This window comes from Capsicum annuum, chromosome 1 (assembly GCF_002878395.1).
Source record: "Capsicum annuum cultivar UCD-10X-F1 chromosome 1, UCD10Xv1.1, whole genome shotgun sequence".
NCBI classification, from domain to species: Eukaryota; Viridiplantae; Streptophyta; class Magnoliopsida; order Solanales; family Solanaceae; genus Capsicum; species Capsicum annuum.
In genome coordinates this window covers 146,683,218-146,701,746 of record NC_061111.1, presented here as the reverse complement: position 1 = coordinate 146,701,746, position 18,529 = coordinate 146,683,218, and the positions used below count along the sequence as shown (strand labels likewise).

Sequence of the window (18,529 nt, the reverse complement as noted above, 5' to 3'; positions counted from 1 at the left end):
ATAATGGAGCAAAGCCATGATGATTTTGTACAAAGAATGATAGACTACGAGGTGATTGAGCAAAGTGTAACAACCAGGGACTAAAATCTTGTCTTCAGATTTCGTCATAGGCATCAGGATAACACTCACTGCTTCCCCAGATTCCGTACATAATAGGATTGAAAAATTAAGAAGAAAAGGTGGGAAATCGAATCTTCACCAATAATATAAAAGTTCAAATAACATTTTCTTAAAAAGTCAATCTAACTCTTGAGAAAGTATGGTTAGAAAATAACTTATATAATTTCCACGTCTAAATAATTAGATTACTTATACTTTATCTAATCATAGTTTTTATTGACACTCACCATCTTCCTTTGCTCGAAAAATAAATAGCTTTACTTAATTTATGAGACCTTTCTTTGGATGGACTCCACAGTCCACACAATACAAGCTTAACTTGTCCAGCTTTTTTCCCTTAAAACATAAATATAAACATGGCTATTTGAAGGAGAACTAAAGAAAAAGAAGTCAAAATGAGTGTTCAGAGTTCAGAAACTGCAGATTATAATTCAATAGGGGCCCACTGAAAAAAGGTTTTGTCAATTAAGGGGAAAGTACACACACACATAAATCAAGTGCAACAGCTTTGAAGCTAAAGACATAATGAAATACCAAAACTACCAGCCTAACTTCAACTGTGTCTCCCCTAATTCTTCTTAGGGATCAAAACTAAATACAAAGATTTTAGTGAAAATTAACTCATTGAAACCAATGGATACAGAAATTTAAAAGAGTTTCCTTAGTTTATTTGCTCAGCTAATAATTATTATTTCAAAAATTTATAGGACAATTTTTGAGAAAAGTTCCAATCCTGTGAAACCGTCAGACTGAATTAAAAATAAAAAGCGTATCCCTCAGAATGCCTAGTATCTACATTGCTGAAATAACACGGTTCCTCAACCTTTTTGTAAAAGGGAGCACCAATCCATATAACATCTCAGATTACTAAATGATTCATCACTGGGATAATCTCTACAGTGCCCCACTTTTGGTATTGAACACTTCTTTTTTAATGTACTAAATTTTTTGCTATGTGCAGTTTATGAAAGGACAAAAAGGATTCAATGTTACCGAGAAATTATTTTCACGGTCTAAACCCGTAATTTTTCAATTACCTGATAACAATTTTGATTACCCCAAAAACACATACACCAGAAGAAAAAAAAAACAGAAAACAAAAAACATAACAGAAAGTAACCTTTGTTAACAGACGGCGTGCTACCTGTGGCCGCCGGCGAAGAAGGATATTCAGCTCGGCGAATGGGACAGAGCTGTGGCGGATGGAACAGAGTGACGGCCGCTTGTTATTAATCCCTACTTCTAGTTCTATATATTTGAATGCATTTGTTGTCTTGTAAGCCCTTATATTTTTGCATATTTGTAATTTGACCTTTCACCTGCATAAAGCACACTTGCCACGTACTTTTTTTATGTAAAAAATTTATGTGGGACCCACTATCATCTCAATCATCCTTCAGCGTACTTTTGCCCTCCTCAATCCTCATCCTCCTTTTCATTTCTCCATTTATTTACTTTTATTTCAAAAATAAAATAAAATTTACCATCTGATTTTTAGATCAGTTTTTTCGTTATGAATTTTTGTTTTAAATATTCCTTTATTTTAATCCTTATTTACTTGACATTTCTTTTAACAAAATTTTATCAAGAATTTATTTATAATTTAAATTTATAAATTTGAATATTATATGTAATCATTTAATAATAAAAATTATATTAAAAATAAAAGAAGAAAAGTTTTGAAGCAATTAATAAAGTTGTCATCGCAGTAGGTCACGGATTCTAAGATTTAAACCTTGGAAATAACATTGACAAAAATTCTAGGTGAAGTTGTGTAAATACATTCTTATAGTGGAATCTTTCTCCGAATCTTATGTATAGTGGGCACTTTAGTGTAAAAAATTATCTTTTTTTATGTTGAAAAATCATGCTAAATTTCTCTTAATTTTATAAATTAGCCAAGTAAATTAAAATAAATATTTTTAGTATAATGACCAAATTATCAAGGATATTTTTAATAAGATGATCAAGTTATCATGGACATTTTCAATTGCACGTTAAGTAACACAAAAGTTACTTTTATGAGCGTTTATTCTTTCTCAGATTTAAATTAATAATTAAAAAAATAAGTCTATATTTTCCTTTTTATTTTTGTTCTTAATCTTCTCCATAATTATCTTAATTAATTAATTACATTATGATTTACAAAACATTACTAATTCTTTTCCTGTGCTTTGTTGTGTGATCTAAATGTGTGCAGTTAAATAAAAAAAAAGTAAATTTTCAAATTAATCAAATAAAGATTATGTTGAGGTGCGGGGGAGGGATTGAGGGGGCAGTTAGGGTATGAGATGGGTGAATGATAGGTGAAGTAAAAGAAGTAATTAAAATAAAGTGAGACCATAATATATTTGTTAAATAATGAAATCCTCATACCTCATACACTTGTGATGTGACATATCTCACACATCATAAAATTTTTCTGATATGACAATATAGGACACTATTTACTCTAAAAATAATATTTGTTTTTATCTAACATCATATTTTCGACAATCTAAATATGTATCATATTTTGTCTGATCATCTCTGTTCTTTTTCATATCTATCCACTATATTCAGCCTCTCACACCTCCTCATGCGTCTGAGTCAAATCATCTTAAACTCACTTTGTTAATCTTGTCCATTACGATGGTCACTCTCACTTTATATCTGATGAACTCTTTACTAATTCTATCCAACATCGTCTTAATAAAATTAGTGAACTAATACCACATTTTAATACGAGAAAAAATAATTATCAATAATATAGTCATTTTTTTATTCTTACGTACTACTTATTTTAGTGTAGTACTCTTAGAAGACATTAAACATTTAACTTCAAATAGTAATATTACTATTTATAAAAGCAAGGACTGATTTTAACTAATAAGATGTTAGTCCTTTATTTGCAATGTATTACTTTGAATATTATTGTGAAAACTTTATTTATTAATGTGAAGATTTGATAAAAAGTTTTAAATATTTTTAATAAAAGGTAGACAGTTCTTTTATTTTTTCTTAAATTAAATTTTTTATCTTTTATATTTTACAATCTTCAATATTATTTTAAGTGAAATTAAAATTATAAAATTCATATTAAATTTTCTTAGGCCTCAAAATTTTGAACGCCTAAAGAAACGATTTACTAGTATTATCCTTGAGTCACCCCTGATTCTATCACACCTACCATGCTCACAGATCCATCTCAATATCACTATTTTTGCGACATGCATCTTCCGAACATGAAAATTAAATTTTTTTATTGATCAACGCTCCGCTTTATACAACAATACTGATTTAACGACCATTCTATTCAACACTGATCTAATCACCATTTTATACCTTTAAGTTTCAACTAGTATCTTTTTATTACACAAGACTCCAGAGGCAAACCTCAATTTCATCCATGTCGCACCAATACGACAAGTGACATCACCGTCAATGTTTCTACCACCCTGAATAATAGAATCAAGATATTTGAAATTGTCGCTCTTGGGGAGAGCCTATGTCTAGCTGCACTTCCACGCTTTCCTCATGTAATGTCTCACTGAATTTTTGCACTTTAGATACTCCATTTTGGTCTTACTTAATTTAAATTCTTTAGCTTTCAGAGTATGTCTCTATACCTTCAACCTATCATTTATTTCTTTGCGAATCTCATCAATCGATACCATATCATCTACAAATAACATACATCAAAACACTTCATTTTGAATGCATCATGTCAATACATCCATCACCACGAAAAAGAAAAATGGGCTAAGTGCTTATCTTTGGTGCAATCCCATTGAACAAGGAAATGCTCCGAGTTTCCTTTTACCGTTCTAACGAACGTTTTAGCTCTATCATACATATTCTTTATCACCTTAATGTAAGTCACTGATACACTTCTAACTTCCAAACACCTCTAAGTTAAAAAAATATTCATATTTTGTGTAGGAAAAAAATAAGACATTATATCTGACAGTTCGTGTAGTTAAAGAAAAAAGTCAAATTTATGCTTGTACTTTGAGAAGTGGTAAAATTTACCCCTAGACATTTTATGTATCCTTGCCTAGGACGAGGAGTATATTTGAATAAAATACAATTATGAAGATAATATAAGAAAAGAAGACATAAATAACACTTCGGATGAAATTATTGACACGAAAATACACTAAATTTTAATTTCATTTTCTGACTATTTACTGACAGTTTTATACAATACTGATATAAATTTAATATATATCTTACATAGATATGTATTCTATATAATAAAGATATAATTTCTATATGCATTTTACACATACACACAACACACACACACATATATATATATATATACATACATACATACATACATATATATATATATATACATATATATATATATATATATATATAATATTATATTATATACAATAATGATACAAATTATATGCACATCATATTAAAAATGTAAATTTTATGTAACAACAATGTAATTTTTATCCAAAAATTTAATGTTTTATTTTTTTTATGAACTGTATTAATTTGCTATATGAATTGTATCAATATAATATATGAACTGTATTTGAACTATCTGAGTTAAAATAATTTAAATTATAAAATGATCATAATATGAAAATTGTTTAAATCGACTGACTATAAATATCCAATGAACCAAATATAAATGAATTATTTTTAAAAAAAATCAGTCCATATTTCTTTTTTAAAATATAACAAAAAAGATAGATATGACCAAAAAATATAATGTAGGATAAACATGAATAATATTCTATAGGGGAGATGTGGTCTGTTTCCCTACTATGTCAACATAAACAAATTAATATGACAGTAGTTTATTATTATACGACAGACTAACAGTTTGATTTCAAACATTATACTGTGAATTTCTCTCAAAATTTCTGTTCTAGAGAAGTGTTATTATATATATTGATATTTAACGTTTAAATCTTATTTAATTATTATAAATTTAAAATTTTATGGCTGTTCTAGAAAGGTATTATTATTATATATATATATATATATATATATATATAACGTTTAAATCTCTTTTAACTATTATAAAATACGTAAAAATTAGAAAAAGTATGAATATAAAAACAATAATTATTAATAGGCTTTTTCTTGTAAAGTTATGAAATAATTGATATAACCGATGTGCAATATTTAAATATAATTTTTTTTAAAATTAAATATTTATATTAAAATTTACCATGTGCTTGACTTTGATAATGATTACCATAATTATTATTTGGTATTTTATTTCTTACATACCATAATTCTTATAAAATATTATTATATTTGAATATGTTGTTATAGAAAGATAATTTTATAAAGAGTGTACCATTATAATAAACAACATTGCTATTATTGGTGGAATATCTATAGAGAAGTAAAAAATATGACATGAAATATCAATTCTAAAAATATCAAGCTGCTATAGTGCACGAAATGACATTATAGGAAGGTTTGGTTGCATTTTCAAGTCCTAATGATTATGTGTCACAAACACTAGGTGTGTTCAGTATGAACAAAAATATTTTCTAAATTTTTTTTTTTTCTGTTTTCTCACGATCGTTTGACTAAAAATTTTGAAAAATATTTTCACTAGAAAATTAAATTACTTCAAACTAAGAAAAATAAATTTCTAAATCAAAATAGAAAAAATAAGTTACAATATTCATACCATCCGCAAAATCACCCACCCCTCTCCCTCAAAAATCAAAAGTTAATATCTTTTATTTATTTTTATTAAAATTTCAATTTTTTTTTAGCCCCAACCTCCACCTCCCAAAAAAAAAATTAATTTGTGATCTTCTAAAATTTCAAATTTTTCTTACTTCATCCCCCACCCCCTACTAGCCCCCTCATCCACGCAAATAAATGCAAACTTTCTTTTTAATTTATTTTTTTAAGAAAATTCAAAACTTTTTTCTCAACCCACCTCCACCCCTACCCGACCCCCACCCCTATGACCTCCTCTTAAATTTACTTTTTGAAAAAAATTTAAAATTTCTTTCTTACCCCATTTCCTTACCCTATTTGTTCTCATTATTTTATATTAAAATAAACATACAAATGCATTTAGAAAATATTTTCCTACTTGCGTAAAGACCATAAGAATAAATTATTTTCCTAAAAATCATTTTCCCTGCACAGTTACAAAATTACAACATTTTTCATTCGAAAAAGGGTCAAAAATGCCCCTGAACTATCTAAAATTGATCAAAAATACTCTTCATTATTTTTTTGGCTCAAAAATACTCCTCCATTAAATATTTGGATAAAAAATACCCCTCCCTTTAATAGAATTCCACCAAGCATGCCATCTAGGTAAAAAAAAGTCACGTGGCCATACCACAACACCATCCACATGTACAGTAAAATTTTACTTACACGTGTTGCTTTTGATAATCTTACTTTTCTTGCTTATGATACTGTTCATTATAACCCTTCAGATCTCTCTTCTTGGCTTCAATTTATGATCTTTGAACTCAACCTACAACACCCTTTTACCCCAAATAATCATCCTTCTTCACTCATAACAGCAACTCAAGTTTATGATAACGATTCCTGTTTCGATTCAGATCTAACTGTTATTCCAGGTAAAGTTGTTTCCCCCCAAATTGATGGTCCCTTATTGAATCCACAGAGCAAGAGATTCAAACTCAGTACAACAGAGGTGTCGTCGTCTTCGTCTTCAAGTATTTGTATTTGGGGTGGTTATCAAACTCAGTATAATGGTTATTTAAGCGAGTCGCGGCCGGTTGAGTTAACTCGGCCGGTGGTACTAATCGACTCGCAAGACAATGGTGTACGACTCGTGCGCACGTTAATGGCATGTGCAAAAGCTATTTAACAAGAGGAGATGAAATTAGCTGAAGCTTTGTTGAAGCAAATTGGGTTCTTAGCTGTTTCACAAGCTGAGGCAATGAGAAAAGTAGCTACATATTTTCATCGAAAAAGACATACAACCACAACTTCTAGTACTAAAAATTCAAATTCTCAGTCTTCAATCAAAAGCTAAATTGATTGAGCCAACATCGAATACCTTTTTGTATAGTAAAAAGTCAATTTTTGGAGTAGAAAAATAAGCTTGTGAGATCAAAAAAAAAATAAAATTACACATGAAAGGTGACGTGGCTTTTTTTACCTAGTTGGCATGCTTGGTGAAATTCTGTTAAGGGAAGGGATATTTTTTAGCCAAATATTTAACGGAGGGGTATTTTTGAGCTAAAAAACTAACGAGGGATATTTTTGATCCATTTTAGATAAATTTTTGACCTTTTTCCATTTTTCATTAATAGCAACATTTGAAAATACAATCTACCAAATACCATCACAAGTACAAAGATAGTTCTACCCATAAAACCCTTACATAAGCGAGGAAACAATCGCCTAAACGATGTGCTGATATTTGAGGAGTCTGCTTTCTACTATTTTATACATTTTTTAGGGTGATTGTCAACAAAAAAAAGGGACAGTCAAATGCACTAACGCTCCCATTCATGCGCGGAATTCAAGAAAAATCAATCACAAAGGTATTAAATTTCTACAATAAATTCTTTCTAGGGCTTAAAACTCATAACCTGATCACATGACAACAACTTTACTAGTCGAAACTGATTATAAAACTAGCAAAATTTATAGCTTTAAGAAAACTGACCTCCAGCTCTCAGCTGCTCTTTTACTTTCAGTTATAAGTCGTAACATTTCCCATCTTTTTAAAAGCTAAAAGTAGTCCATGAATACACTTACTTGAGAAAATTGAAGGAAAGGTGTCTTTTAAGTCTTGAATGAAGGATTGATTATATTGACCAACTTAAAGGGTCACACATCATTAGGAAACTTGATTAAGTTAATTGTGGACTTGATTAATATTTTTAAAACTTTCTAATCTTTTCAAAAATACAAATCAACCCAACCCACACCCCTCTTCAATCCAAATCAACCAGTCTCTCTCCTCTCTCTTGACAGCTTCTCTCAACTCTCTCCCAACCAACAGTTCTGCAAATTTCTCCTTTAATCCTCAGCAACTTTAACATCCGATGACAAATAGTTAGGCTTCGAGTTCCTTTTCGACTTCAACCTTGAATCGACGTGACAACCTTTCTCTCCGTCCACAACAGCTTTGAATTCTTCAACCTTCAATTGACGTGACAGCCTTGCTCTCCAACCACAACAGCTTCAAATTTATTATTGTTCCTTTTCTTCTTTCACAGGTAAAAATTTATGGCCTTTTTAGTTTTGAAGAAAACGAGGAACTTGAACCAACTTCTCTTATAGTATTGGTTAACAATTTTAATATTTGTTGCTTTAATTTGAAATATGGTCTGAACAAAATCCTAATTTCTGGTATTTCTTCTCTTCTCTTTTCGAAGTGAATTATGATTTTTTGTTATTTGTTGCATTTTTTTAAGTTTGATTTTTGTTGTTTATGTTTTATAAAAACAAAACAACGATTTGGGTTGATTTGTTCTGTTCTTGTTCTTGGTAAAAATGGTGATGTTACTGTTTTTCTGTTGAACAAAATCGTGCTACTTTTTTTTGTTTTATCCAACAGATTATCCATCTGGTGCAATATATTAACCATCTGATGCAACAAATTTGTCAGATGATGCAATAAATCAACCATTTGATGCACCAGAGGAATCATCTGATTATGATTTTGATGTAACAGATTAATTATTTGATATAATAGATTTAGCATATGATGCAATAATTTAACTATCTGATGCAACAGATTAACCATATGTTGCAACAGATTAAGCATCTGATAAAAAATCTGATGCAACTGATTAACCATCTAATGCAATGGAAGAACCATCGAATTAATGATCTGATGCAATAGATGAACCTCCTGTTGGATAAATTCTATCAACTCTTCCAACAGGACATGTCCAAGACATGATTTTTCCAACTGATCATTCATCTGCCGCGATAGACGACCTAATGTTGGAAGAAATCTAAACAATATTGACCGTTGATATTATTCCAATAGATCACTCATGTGTTGCAACAGATGTGTGATCTGTTGCACAGACCATTCATTTTTCTCAATGGATGAGTGATATATTTTGTATTGTAGCAATAGATTACTCAGCCGTTGCTGCAGGTTAGTTAATTATTCCGACAGATCACTCATATATTGCAACAGATGTGTGATCTGTTGCACAAACCATTCATCTTTCTCAACAGATGAGTGATATATTTTGTATTATCGCAACAGATTAGTCAGCCATTACTACAGGTTATTTAACTATTCCAACAGGTCACTCATATGTTGAATAGATGATGTTGCAACAGATGTGTGATCTGCTACATATCTTATTTTTCTTAACAGATAAGTGATATATTTTGTATTGTTGCAACAAATTACTCGTTCATTACAACAGATTATTTTAACTGTTCCAACAGATCACTTATATTGCAATAATGTATGATCTGTTGCACAGACCATTCATCTATTTTAAAAATGAGTGATACATTTTGTATTGTTGCAATAGATTGCTCATCCATTATAATAGGTTTCTTATATGTTGCAACAGATATACCACCTGGTGCAACAGATAAGTGATCTGGTGGAATTATTAATTTACTATTTTACTTGTTAGATTTACTGTATCCTTTTAACGATGCATTAATCAACTATAATATATTTTTTTATGTTCATATTATTTTTAGATGATATGGCTCCCAAAAGAACAAAAGCCGAATCAAGTCTAAGTAAAGGAACAAGTGAAGCAGCTAGGTTACATCCACCACTCTATGAGTTTGCTTTTCAAGCGTTATCTCAATCAGGGGCAGAATATGATGAACACGAGGAGCAATGTTTTAAAAGAGACGATCCAAATGCTACCCTTCCACTAAAGAGTTGGTCAAAAATACTAATAGCCCTTCCACCAAAGAGTTGGTTAAAACCTTCAGCATTGATCGTTATCTTGTGAGAATGCAGTGCGATGGTGCCACAGATTTAATGGGCGTTTCGTGATTAAGTCAGCCATGGAAAAATCTTTCGACGCCTTCAAAAAAAATACTTTGAGAACAAAAATTGGATGCATATTTTAGGGACAACTGCTTTCAAAAATATCTTGATTTGCCAGAGGAAAACAATGCTCGTTTTCAAATAAAAATGGTACATAAACTTCTTAAGCGTAGGTTTATGTATGAAAACAAAGATAAGATGGATGAGGTGTGGATAAATTACTGTGGCATGCCTGTTTGTTTTGGTTGGAAGGAGTTTACCATAGTTACCGTATTAAAATGTTATCCTCATTCTCAAGTTATACCTATTCTAACCCAAAAAAACACCCCCACGCCCAAAAAAGGTAAAGGCAAGTCGTGTGATGTGATGACCTGGTGTCCATTACTGGTCGAAGATTCAAAAATAAAAATTTTATAGAAGCGTTGAAAGGTAAAGAACTTTCAAAGAAGCACAAGCAGTCATTGTGTTTGGTTTGGTTTGTACATAATATTCTTTAGGCGAGAGACGTTAACAACAACATAAGCGTTGGTTTAATAAAGCTCTCTGAGGATATTGAGGTGTTTAAAAGCTATCCTTGGAGTTATGAAAGCTTCAAAATGACTGTCCAATATTTGTTGACTCCGTTAGCGCCAAAGACAGTCAACTTATATGGCTTTCCATGGGCTTTCATAGTAAATGTTTCATTTCTTTCTTTTATTATGACATCATTCATTTGTTTACTCAATAATGGTTTTGATTTATTGGCATTATTTTATAGGCTTGGGCGTTTTAAATCATTCCTCATTTGAGACAACAAGTGAACTACCAGGAAGAAATTTCCTGTCCAAGAATTTTGAGATGGTTGTCGGTCAAAACTAATAAAAATATAAAATTTATTGATCTCTTCAACCCCCTGAAGGATGCAATAAGTATAATTATAATTAAGTTTTTATTTTAATTAATGATTTTTTTGAATGATCTAATCATCATTCTAATATATGTAATGATTTATGTTAGATTGTGCATCTGTCGCTAGTTCCGACCAATCGAGAGTTGAAGATGTCATTTTTTCTTACTTTACTGTCTGTGCAAACTTTATCGGATCCAAAGGTCATCAACAAATAAAAATGGAATTATTTGGAGCAACAACCATTACAAGAAAAATAATTTTGGAGGGTGGACTTGTTTTTATTGATGGCCTTAGTGGTGATGGAGCTGTCGGTGGTGGTAGTGGTGATGTTGTTGGTGCTAATGATGCTCCTCTTACAGTATTTAAAATAAACCATTATGAGTATGATCATACTAGTTATACAAATTTTACCTCTCCCAGCGAATGTTCTGCATGCAAATGTCAAGACTACGAGGCTAAACATGATGTAGTGATTAATTTTATTAATGCATTAACTGCTTTTGTAAAGGAATTGACATCTAAGAGGGGTGTCATTCTATCAAAGAGGATTTTATTTCCATCCACTCCATTAGAGATTAAGGCTAAGAGGAGAAGGAAGGTGATTTCCAAGGCATTATCAAACATCCAAAAGAGAGAAATTACAACTCCTCTGTCCGTGTGTTGCATTGAGCAATGTACAATGTCCAAAGAAGAGCAGCACGAGCTGAACAAGGTAAATATATATGTCTTCCAACTAACAAACATATACATTTTTGTTTCAACGTATGACACATCTGCTGAAAATTATCAAACAGATATATACATCTGTTGTAACAGTTGACTAATTTGTTACACCAGATAAAGGATCTGTTATGACATATGTCTAGTCTGTTTTAGAAAATCAAATAGCTCTTCATACTATTTTTATTTGTACCAACAGATGACCTATCTGCTGCAATAGATGAGTTATATGTTGCAACAGATGGTTCATTAGTTGAAAATTATCATACAGGTCTTCCTCATGTAGAAATTTGACCCAACAGTTGATTCATTGTTGCAACAGAATTATAATTTGTTTGGGATAATTTAAAACAGGGTGAAGACCTGTTTGATTTACTAGAACAAATGAGTTATCCTTTTTCATTTTGTTGTATCTCCGTGATTAGCATTGATCAATTCTGGCTTTCCAAATGGATGTAGAAGCTACTGTTGAACAGCAATGACAATATGCTACTCTACTTTTTTTATGAAAATACAGAGAACAGAAAGCATAGAAATCATACGTAAGCGACAATAAAGATCCACGACGAGCAAAGCCGAATTCCATAGCACCGGATGAAGAACAACTTGTCCATATTGAGTAGATCTTTATAGCTTGAGTTGAGTCTGTCAAAGTAATAGCCTCACCCCTCCTTAGAAATCCTTGGCATCAATACTTAAATTGTTGATGTATTTGTTGAGATCTGTACCCATAATAATTTTTTTACATTTCATTTATTCGTTGATTTTATTTCAGCTGATTTCTTAAGTCTTCGATATATTTTATTTTATCTATGAATTTTATTTTTTCCTTAGATTTGAAATTGTTAATTGAAATGAAATACTAGATTCAAATATTGCAACTGATAATGTATCTGTTGCAACAGATGGAACATCCGTTGTAAAATATCGAACAGATTTAACATATGTTGCAACAGGTAGGTAATCTATTTGAATTTATCAAACAGGTCTTTCCACTACTGCAATAGATAGACTTAGAAACATGAAACACCGACATAATACAACAGATGACCAACCTATTGCAACAGATAAATTATATGTCAGAACAGGTAGAATATCTGTTACAATGGATAAAAAATCTGTTGCATTATAAAAATTCAACTTTCATTGAACATAAAAAAATTGTTAAGTTCAAACACCTAAAATAAAATAGGCACAAAGTAGACAGTGTTTATTTTAAACACGTAAAATAAAATAGGCACAAATGTGTCAGGTTGACACTTTTTGCTGACTTGGCATCTGATTTTGCCATCAACGGTCATCCCCCTCCCCCCCAATGTCTTATAGATTCATCTTCTTCCTAAAATTTAATTCTAAATTCCCAAATCTTCTTTTTCGTCATCTTTTTTATCTATTCAAATTCTTCAAATTATTTTCATTTGGTCTTTCTTTTTTTTTTATCCTTTTTTCATTTTTTCCAACTGAGTTTGACAATGTCGAGCGCATCTTCCATTTTTTTTTGTGATAACAATTTTTGATATTGTAAGTGCGGTCATGATGCTCTATTGAAGACTTCTTGGTCTCAAAAAAATCCAGGTCGTAGGTTTTTTACTTGTAAGATTTCAAAGGTAATATTTTTTTTATTTAATTAGTTGATTAATTATTGACTTGTAATTGTTTTATAATTGTGTTCTTATTTTTATAGAAATTGGGTGGATGCGATTACTTTGATTAGTATAAAGAACGACACCCTTTACAATCAAACCGTGTAATCTGGGGTTTATTGAAGAAAGTCAAGGCTTCTGAGGAGAAACAAAATCGAGCAAGAAGATACTACATTGTTGTCATTATTGCTACTAGTTTGATGGTGTTGGGCACTTGAATTTTCAAGCCTAATTTCTAAAATTTTTATGGTGGTGTATTTGCTACTGGTTTGGTGTTGTCGAGCATATGGATATTCAAGTGTGTAATTATTGTAAAATATCAAACAAATTTAGGCATATGTTGTAAAATTTAGGTCATCTGTTAGAAATTATCAAATAGGTCTTCCCGCTGTTACAACAGATTAGACTCAGATTAGATAGAAATAACATCGGCATAATACAATAGATGACCAACCTATTGCAACAGATAAATTATTTGATAGAACAGATAGAATATATTTTACAACAGATTGTCAATCTATTGCATTATAAAGAACTCAGCTTTCATTCATCAGAAAAAAATTATTGTCACTATATGTACATGTAATTTAAAGTAAAGTGAAGTTTGACTTGAAATAAAAAATAGTTATTTCACAGGTTCTTCTATATACACAGGCTTCAAGCGTCCAGTTAGTACCCCATAAGCCCAGACCTCTTGCAGATTTACCACAGCGTTGTCGCACAGAAAGGTCGTTGGCTTGATCATTTTTGTACCGGTCAACAAATATTTGATCTGTGAAAGAGCGTGCAAGCTGCTCGCATAACCGACATCTTTTTTTGGAAGGGTCATGCCCTTGTTTTGACCTTCAAAATTCCATGATTTCTTTATCAACACTTTCTTTGATAAATGATTCATCATTTTTCTCTCCCTCAATAAGATGGGCAACATCTCCATCAGTGGCTGTACAAGTAGAAAAAGATCGACATAGTTGACGAGAGGTTTGTTGCAGTCATAAACTTTGATATTTCCCTCCTCGAGGAGTATCTCAACATCCCAATAATATCTTTTGTTCACGCTAATGACAGCAAGAATCTTCTTTGCCTTGGTCCAGCTCTTGCCGTGTGGATTTGGCCTCTCCCCTCTAACGTATTTTATCATTTCTTCTTCATCCCAGTCCAACGTAGAAACTAATAAATCAAATCTCGCGCCACATTCTAATGCAACATTATTGAGTTGATCGTACTTATCCTTGAGCTTTTTGCAGAAGTCGAGGTCCATTATCCTATCGACAGCGTCATAAGCTTTCGGGTACGTTAATTGTCTTTTCCTCATGAGGCAGAGAATTTTGACAACATGTTGTTATATAAGAAGACAATTTTTAAATAGGTTAGTAATTGTAAAGATGTTCCATCTATTGCATAGTGTTCTCTAAATCAATAATCCAACGCAACTTATGCAACATATGGATAGTAAGTTGCAACAGAACCATTACCAGTTGCACTAGAATACCCAGCTATTGCAATAGATTTCACATCTGTTACGTAGCTTCTTCTTCATAGGGTAGATTAGATTAGAAGGCTGGGTTAGGAAAAGTAATCTTTCCTTGTCCTCGTAACACATATGCATATTTGTCATAGTCTGGAAGTCTTGGGGGGGAGGCCTAGGGTCATCTGGTGCGCCTGGCTTGGCATCTTGGCCTGTCGCAGATCCATCTTCTCTTTGGCGCCAAGTTTTGCGTATATATCCACCTTCTTGAATGGCCCCTGAACTTCAACAGCTTTTTGAGAGGGAGGAGTTGCAATTATTTTTTATTTCTGACAGAAGAGTACATCGGTTATTGCTCTTTTCTTCCTCTTAACCAACACTGTAGGAGTGTATCGCTCCCTCAACTTCTTGGATGGTATGAAACCCCTCTTGGATTTGAATTCCTCAACAGCTTTAGAGATAACCTCTACTTTTTCAAAGAGTTTATCCTAGCTGTCCCTACACTCTTCGTATTCACAATAAGAACATGAGGGTGGAGAGGGGTGAGAGGGACCCGTGTAATGGTTAAAAAGGGTATTTTCAAATATATTTATTTTTTCTTGAGCATCAACATTCTCATCATCACGAGTGGTAGCAGCATTAACATGCCTGTCACCAACACCAACAACTCCACCAGAAGAAGCACCCGGATCTGCCTTAGTAGGTTGGTCATGAAGAGCCTCAATATTAGGCTGACCTTGCCTAATTGCTCTTCTTATGGTTGTTGCTCCAGCCAATTCCTTCCTTATTAACTCCAGCGTTGGGTCTGTTATAGTATCAACATGACCTAAAGTAATATAAGAAGTCATAAATGACTCCTCCTCAGTAGGCACGATCCATGGATGCGCAACCTAGCAAAAAAAAGACAAATACATTTAAATCATATAATATAATAATTTTCGCAGTTGGGTTAACATTTTAACAGTCAACTTCTGCAACAGATTAACAATATGTTGCATAGTTTGTAGTTAGATGGTTTAAATTTATTTTAGTCCGATTTAGAGAACCATAGCAATACATGGATAATCTAATGCAAAATATCAATCATCTGTCACAATAGATTACCAATCTGTTGCACCAGTTGCATAAGATGAGTAATTTGTTGGATTATATGTTATGCAATAGATGATCTGGATGTATATTAACAATGTTACATCAGATTACACATCTGTTGCATAATTTGCAGTAGATGGTTAATCTGTTAGGAGTCGGGTTCAGAGAACCAAAGCAATAGATGGACAATCTGATGCAAGATATAAATCATCTGTCGCAATAGATTATTCATCTGTTGCAATAGTTGGCATAAGATGGGTAATCTGTCGCAACAGATGTCCCATCTGGTGCATCAGATATAACATCTGTTACACCAGATATAACATTTGTTTAATATCTTTCATTGAGTAAAATTATTTTACTTGAAGAAGACGTATTGCATCATCTGGAGGGTTAAAGAGATCAACCTCCTTAATTTTGGTGTTGCTCTTTGCAGCCAACTACCTAAACATCCTTGGATGAGAAACCTTATTCGGATAATCCATTATCTACTTTCGGAGGGGAGGAATGGCTTCAAATGCCCAAGCCTAAAAAATTTAAACAGGAAGCAAGCAAAGAAAAGTCATAATAACTAACTATATTCAATATAACTTAATGGATGAGTTAAAATAGTGATTAATTTTACCATGAAAGCCCAAGGAAAGCCGTATAATGTGGTCATCCCTGAGGATAGCTTGTTATTAAATATTGGACAGTCAAGTATAAGTTGTCATATCCCCAAGGATAATTGTTGAATTTATCAAAATCCTCAGCACGCGCCAACAAATCATCTTCTATGACCTTGTTGACGTCTCTTGCCAATATAACCGAATGGGCAAACCAAACTAAGCATAATTGCTCCCTGTACTGCTTTGGTATAGTTTTATCCATGAGATCTATCAATAAATCCAATGCTTTGTAGCCACGTCGAGCAATGTCAAACAACCCATCAATTTTTTCCTTGCATTTTCTTGCCTTGGATCTTTTGCAGGGTGTTCCCTTGGCGATAGGTGTTTCTTCTGGACGATGGCATCTCAAGCCCATCACTATGGCAAATTCTTGCAAGCCAAAACAAATCGGCGTGCCACAGTAGTTGATCCAGATTTCATCTATCTTTTTGTTTCCCTCCTTCTTCGAATCTTCATCACCCCCCACGTACTTAATCTTGCACTTGCAAAGACCATATACTATCCTCATTAGGAAATGGGCAGAGGCGTCCTCAGCCACCTCAAGAAAGCGTCCAAAGCAGCTCTTCTTAAAAAGTCCGTCTACGTTTTCATCCTTCATAATTTTCCTAAAACAAATAAATTTACTCCCCATCTGACATTTAAGGACAATTTCACCAGTTAGTTCTTCTTCTATTTTTTTGTTATTTATTGGCATCGTAACTTGAAACTTGTCAATACTAAAAGTTTTGACAGGATTATGCTGGGATGTAGATATTAATTCACGCCCCATTGGTGATCCACTATCATCATATTGATGATCATCCTTTTTTTTTCTTTCTCACTCTCTAATTCCTCCTCTTTCTCACTTTGATTTTTTTCATCACCATCTACAGACCCTTTTCCACCTCCCTCAATGTTGTTTTCATATCTCTCCTAAACTTCACTTTGTTTCCCTGACTGAGATTATTCAGGAAGCTTTTCCGAATCCCTCTGTACTGTAGCCTTTTTGGGGGGTGGTCAGATATTGATCCACTTTGACTTTCTTTTCTTTTGGGAGACATGTTTTACCTACAAACAACAGAAAAACAAAAATTACATTATAATTAATGTATGCATAGATTTTAAAAAATACATTACAAACACCACTAATAATGACACACCAATAGCCACCACCACCACAAACACCACCAATCAATGCCACAAATACCACGAATACCGGCACCCCTGACAGCTACCACAAACACCACAAACCAATGCCACCACAAACACCACCAACAGCCACCACCAGTGCCACAATGAAGACGACGACGACCACCACCACCACAAACACCATCCAACAATACCACGACAGTCAATGGAACACTGCGATAGAAACTAGGATTTTCTCGAGTTCTTCCTATGATTTTACCATCAAAACTTAAAATTGTAAACCTATTCTCGAAGACAATACAACTAAAAGTTTTCTTTTTCGTCATTAACTTAAAAACCCTTATTTTTTAGAAAAAATAACAAATATAGAACTCTTCTCAAACTCTATTACCTAAAAATAGAGAAAACGATTGATACAAGCAAGAATGAAGTCAAAAATAACACCTATATGGTCAGAAATGAGAAGAAAATTGATTTGTTGTGAAGGGTAGAGCAATTTGTTGAGTAGTTATAGTTGTTGTCTGTACTGTATAATTGAGTGACAAAGAGAAAAGAGTGACAACTCGAGATTTGAAATGATGAAACATTTTTCTCGCAAATGGATGATTTGTATGGGCTGATTTGTATTTTGGAAAAGAATTACAAGTTTTGAAAATGTTAATTTGGTATGAATTGATCTTAATTATATTTTAAAATTATAAAAGATATGCGTAATTTTTAACCCTCTCATCATGCAATTGCCAAAAAACTCAATTGAAGTTGTAGTTGACCCTATGAACTCACCCACCCCTGGTTCTAGATTAATTAATTTACGTATATGAACTCAATTAAAATTGTATAAAAATAAATATT

The 18,529-nt window shown here is 32.3% G+C and overlaps 1 non-coding gene across 1 annotated transcript; it reads right to left on the bottom strand.

Annotated features, from left to right (window-relative positions):
- Positions 1–891: 891 nt before the first annotated feature.
- Positions 892–1,008, bottom strand: LOC124892543. Its single transcript, XR_007050312.1, has one exon. It is a non-coding gene; the product is annotated as a small nucleolar RNA snoR130 (small nucleolar RNA).
- Positions 1,009–18,529: the final 17,521 nt, after the last annotated feature.